A 6,329-nucleotide genomic window follows, 5' to 3' on the forward strand; every position below is an offset into this window, starting at 1 on the left:
CCCATAACGCGGGATCACGCCCTGAGCCGAAGGCAGATGCTTAACCGCTGTGCCACCCAGGCGTCCCTATATTTTTAATTTTTGAGGAAACTCCATGCTGTTTTCCATAGGCTAAACCAATTTACATTCCCACCAACAGTTTAAAAGGGTTCCTTTTTCTCCACAGCTTTGCCAATACATGCTTTTTTAATCCATTTTTTAAAAAGTTTATTTATCTATTTATTTAGTAATCTCCACACTAAGCACTGCAAATATCTACAGTGAGAGAGTCCTTGGTGTATTCCTCTTGTCTTGGGTTAATATGGATAGCAGTGAAGAAAACATGATCTGATTTAGTGGGAGATAATTTTTAAAAAGTAGGAACTCTTAATGAGATCATAGTAGTAAGAGTTAGGAAGAGTTAGGAGTTGTAAGAGTTTGAAAGACGGAGAAAAAAAGAATGTATATGGTCAGAATATTTAAAGTTATTATTTCAGAGATACAAATATGGAACTACAATAACCAGTAGCCACAATATTCCAAGTACATATTATTTATATAGTGAAAATACCAGTAATATAGAGAAATCATATCAAATATCAAATACATTTATTTTTACCAAGTATTTCACTATTTTAAAAAGGTCACTTTTTCAAGCGTATATGATCAAGTAGTTTCATATGTTTTACTTCATAAGAAAGAAATTATTAAATCTTAAGTTGATATTCTTTCAAGTGTATTTCTCTTTTTAAAAAAGATTTTATTTATTTATTCGAGAGAGAAAGTGAGAGAGAGCAAGAGAGGGGGAGGGTCAGAGGAAGCGGCACACTCCCCGCTGAGCAGGGAGCTAGATGTGGGACTCAATCCTGGGACTCCAGGATCATGACCTGAACTGAAGGCAGTCACCCAACCAACTGAGCCACCCAGGTGCCCCTAAAGTGTATTTCACAGAAAAACTGGTTCCATTAGATGCTGGAAATGAATTGATATTATGTCAAATAATTTTGGCAAGTGCTGAACACTCTACCTCCGTCTTAGATATTCACAAAACTTGAAAACACTGGAGGCTCTGGTAAGTCCTGCGGTATAGAAATCTCTTTAGTTTTCAAAATATATATTACCATAATGATCACAGGACCCCTTCTGCCAGACATTAACAATTCTTAACATATTCTGAACTACTGTTTGTCAAAGAACTCTTTGAGAATCATTGTTTTAAGCTAAACGATATATGTATGTATGTATGGAATGTATATATGTATTTATATCTCAGAGAATTTATTGTTCCAAGTAACAATACTGAATTTCTGTGTCTGGAAGCCATCCATGAATGTAACATGTTTGTTCAGTTAGTCAAAACGAGCTCCCCAACCAGAAGCACAGATGCTGTTTAACCAAATTCCTGTGGGAATGAGGGGGCTATGACTTCCCTGATTACAGTTTAGGTTGAGAAGTTTCTTTCCAGATGAGTTGGGTGGCTTGCTTGCCCAGTCAACATAAGTCCTCATGTTGGGCTAGCATGGGTCCCTTGATGCATCCTAATCTGTGAAACGTCATTGTTATCCACAGTCTGAAATAGGTTTGGACTGAAAGGGTGAGCCAAAAGCTTGCCATTTCAATTTCCCAGATGTTGCTGCAATTACAATATTGAGAACCTTATTAAAAACTAAGTGGTCTCTGCTCTGTACGAAAGGACAGAATGTGGTTTTGACTATCCCTTCAAAAGAGTTGATTAATTTTCTAAAACAGGTGGAAACAGTGGCAAGGAATACAACCTTGATCATCTGCATCACATGGCCCGGTGTGAGAACACTTGGATGATCTGTACCATTGTTTTTTTAAAAAATTTATTTGGTGTGGCTCCTGCATATGGGGGACAATCCTTTTCCTTTGGAGAGAATAATCATCCTGCCCGTTTTCACCACGCTTCTGTGCTATGGCCTGTCTCATACAGGTACTTCCTTCTTTCCTTTGGAATGTCCCTTCTTCCTCTCGATTAACCCTGGGCTTGCCTCCTCTTACAAAGATGATGGGCTGTTTGGCATTCACATAAAGAGGCTCTTCTTCAAGCATCTCTGTCTCAGGTAGAGGGATTCCTTGGATAGCAGGCACACACCCACCCCCAGGAACCCTCATTAATTACCGTCCCTCCTGAATTGATCATACAGCCTGCCACTGGTAGAGTTACAATGCCCACTGCTGGTTTGTTGGTATTGGCCTCTGTCTGAACAGTCTGTGCCTCTGCCAAACTGGCTGCTGAGATGGTGGTCATGCCTTGCTAGAGAGTGATGCCATCTGCATCAACTGGCTGATAGAAGATAGTCTGCCCTTCAACAGTCTGTGCTACTTGCTGCTCCTGGACAGCAATCTGCAACCGTGTTTGTGTTTGTGTCTGGCTGGCATTGGAAGCTGCCTGCGGCTGTTGAATGATGATCTGCTGAGTGCGGTCCTATTGGCCCTGCACCTGCAACGTTTGTCCTCTGTTCCTTCTCCAGAGCTGAATTTGTCTCTGCGGATCCAACAGATCTGCCACAGGTTCTGTGTCCCAGATACAGGCTCTCGTGTGATGATGTGACCTTGTCCAAAAGGGACAGTTTGGACAGTGTTAGGTTGGCCAGTTGACGTGATTAATAGGCCAGTGATTAACACTGACTTATACCACTATTGGATGCCCCTGGACCTGCTGTTGAATCTGCCTAACAGTCTGCTTTGTTGAAATACATATTACTATTTGCTGCATTCTGCTCCATGGTCCAACCAACTTAGAATCCCATTCCCAAGGAGCTTCCCTCTGGAGGTCCTAGAAGACAGGGGAAATACATTGCAGAGTGCAGGGGAATTTGTGGCAGACAAAACCACTCCTCGCCTGGAAAGGGTGAGGGAGAAAGGAATGCATCTCCACTTGGCACTAGCATTCTGAAAGAGTCAAGACCCCCAAAGTGCCTGCTCCAGTGTGACATCCCTGCATGGGAATGGCCTCTGCAGGCTTGGACTGGAATGCCTGGAGGCACTCACAGGCTCTTGGCCATGGCCACCAGCTGCTCTGCATAGCTGGCTAGACTCAGCACAAATCTAGCAATTTATTCTTCATTCCACATATATTCACAGGCATACCCATATGCACATTGGACTCTTATTATTTTCTGATGGAGATACAAAGACATTTAGGCAAGGATTTTTCATGAAAACCATCTATAACTCAGTAGGAAAAGTGAGAAAAGCACAGGAAACGCCAATGAAAAGACAAACTATGAGATAAAAGAGAAGTAGAAAGAAAGTTCTAGGGATATTAGAAGAGTAACAAACCTGTCTGAGTATCAGAGAATAGAGTACCAAGAGTGATATTTGAGCATGATCTTTAATATAAAAAATATCTTGACCAAAAATGTGGGGAATGTATGGGAAACAGGGTAAATGTTTTGCAAAAAGTGGAGGAAAGCCAATTTGACAGTAACACAAGATACATATAAAGAAGTTGAACTGAACTGTTGCTGTATTCTCTCTCAAGTTTTGCTTCTTTCTTTCTACTTCTCTGTTGCTCTATTTGTCTAGTGTGGACTTCTCATTGCGACCCTTGACGTCAGCACTTCCCAGGTATCTGGCCTGGGGCCCTCATCCTTACAGCTGACATCCACAGCCATGGCTTCATGAAAATCATAAAGGCTGATGACGTCCATCCTAAGCCAGTCTCCTAAACTCAGACCATTTCACCAAATGCCTCCTAGATCTCTCCCAATGAGTGCCCCACAATAACCTTAAGAACATTATGTCCATCATTTCCTCACAAATCTGTGTTGCCCTGAATCCTCTAACTTAATCTAAAGCAAAAAAATCCTTGAGAAAAACAATAAGGAGGAATCCTTAGGCAACAATAATAATCATATGATGTCACATCTCTAGACAATTTAGACTTCCCTCAGAAATTTTCCACCCAGAGGAAATGAGAAAGAGTGATAGCAATCTACTCTAAAGAGAGTTATACTGACAATGGAATCTCCCTGAAATGCATCTTTGTGAAGTGGAAGAAAAGAGCAGAACAGATTTTCAACTTTAAGGGGACACGCGCAAGACTAGCTGCGTAATTTGCAGTGCTCAGTGAAAGATGAAAAGTGGGCCTCTTTATTTAAAAATTACGAATTAGGAATTATCAAGTCAGCAACAGTAGAGCATGAAACAGAGTGTGGGACCCTTCCAAGCGCCAGCCCTGGGCGACTGCACAGCCCCTACACCCTGAAGCCACGCGGTGTGTGCAAACCCTAACCTGCCAGCATTGGTGATTTATAAAGTACTTGAGGTTCACAGTAAAGGACGATAAGGTTATATTAAAACTAGGAAAGTATTCATAGAAAAAATCTTAAAGAAAGGTGAAAGAGAAAAGTGAGCTCTAAATGAGAAAAAAAAACGTGACATCCAAATTTTCACTATTCTGTGCATCCTCTATTCAGCTCTACCATGTAATTACCAGACATAGTATGAAATACTTTGTCAATATTCACACCAATTAAGGACTTGTGCTCTTACTTTATCAACTCACAACCATTCTCCATTCAAACTTTCCTTACGAGTATGTTTGACATCTATTCCTGTATTTTATGATCAAGAACTCTCATTGCGTCCACAGGTACTTGTCTTCACCTGCACATGCTTACTTTAAAGAAAATATGCATGCAGCTCCTGTGAAGCCCTGTTTTCAATTCTGACATCTTATCTGCAACGTCCTTCCTGATAACCCCAGAAAAAAAGCTTATTATTTCCGTTCATATTCTATTCTGCTCTTATTTAATTCCTTCAATTATCCCTCAGTAGTACAAAGTTTTCTATTATTGATCACGCTATCTTTCAAGAAGTATTGAAAGAATCTTCTGTTGTTTTATTCTCTTCCAGGGCAGCACATTTTCGTATCATCAGCTGTGTTTCTTCAGTCAATGCATTTTACCCTTTCAGTTTTACTTCATTATTTACTCTTTTCAGTGTATGAAATATTTTCCTAGAGTTAAGCAAATTAGGCACTGATAAAAAATGTATGTCTAGTAAGACACATATGAAAGAGTTCTATGAATATCTGGGATGCGATTGTGCATCACTGTTGACATATATGCCCCCACTGGTCCAGTTTTGATCCCTCATCATTGGAACCCGTCAATCATTCTAAATTGTATGTGGGTTTTATAATGTGAGGATATTTCCCAGAGGCTAAAACAACTGAAAGTCTTGGGCAAGTGGAAAAACAAACTAATAAATAAATAAAGAAATTCAACAAAAGGCATGACAGAATGTGCCATTCTGTGTATTTTTACAATTTAGATTTTCAATGCTCTGCCATATGGAAAAGATGAAAAATTCTATTACTAAAATTCTTATGGTAAAATGGTTTTTGAATTCATCTTGTTTTTAGAAAACAAATAGAGTAAATTAAATATTCCAGTTGATATCAAGGAGAGAAAGCATCATGATACCCCGCATTTTGTATGGTTGTTAGGTTATTATGTTCTTAATAAATGGTACACATAATTATCTTGATATATAATTTTAATGACGGATATAGCAAATAAATGTTTCTGTAATTCTAACCTCTTTTGCATTGTTTGCTATTCTGGTCACATATTACTTTTCTGTCCAATATTATTATATTCAGTATCTCTTTCTGTTTCATTTTATAGTTATGAATGAGAAAAGGCTTATTAAAGAACATGCTTTTAAAATTAAAAAAACACAAATCAGAAAAATATCCATATACAATTTTGATTTTTCATAAGTTCTTGTTAGGCACTTAGTGTCTATTATCATATTATGGATTCTGTAATGGGCATATTTAGTTCTTAATCATGTGCACAGTAACATAGAGTTTCCAATATTTTATCTACCTACCACATGAGTTCCAAATTCATGTTTATTCTGTGAGATCTGAGAAATAAACCTAAAGAATTCTGTAGAAACTGTATAAGCACAATTTAAATTATAAAACATAATTTTATAACATAAAATTAGATGTATTCGGATGTATTATGGTGTTATTGTTTTCTCTTGTTTTTATTTTGTGAGTGTACAATAAACTCTAAAGTCTTAATTATTTAATATTCTGTGAATCACATGTCATTAAAAAATGACCAAGGTCAGGCATATGATGTGCCAATCACATTCCCTGCATAGTCAAAATTTTACCACAGGAGCTGGTTTCTTATGTTCTAGTTTCCCCTTCTCCCAGATATTGGAGTATGTGTGTGCTTATGCTGGTGTTTGAGAGCATTTGTGTAGGCATTTCAGTGCAGAACACCTTTAACTTATAATTATTCCAGAATACAATCTCAGAAGATAATTCACTGAAAAGTGGAAAGATTATCACATTTCTG

The 6,329-nt window shown here is 38.4% G+C and overlaps 1 pseudogene; it reads right to left on the bottom strand.

Moving 5' to 3' along the window:
- Positions 1–1,897: 1,897 nt before the first annotated feature.
- Positions 1,898–2,729, bottom strand: LOC100484469 (annotated as a pseudogene).
- Between the last annotated feature and the right edge of the window lie 3,600 nt (positions 2,730–6,329).

The sequence above is a fragment of the Ailuropoda melanoleuca genome, chromosome 7, assembly GCF_002007445.2.
Source record: "Ailuropoda melanoleuca isolate Jingjing chromosome 7, ASM200744v2, whole genome shotgun sequence".
Classification (NCBI taxonomy): domain Eukaryota; kingdom Metazoa; phylum Chordata; class Mammalia; order Carnivora; family Ursidae; genus Ailuropoda; species Ailuropoda melanoleuca.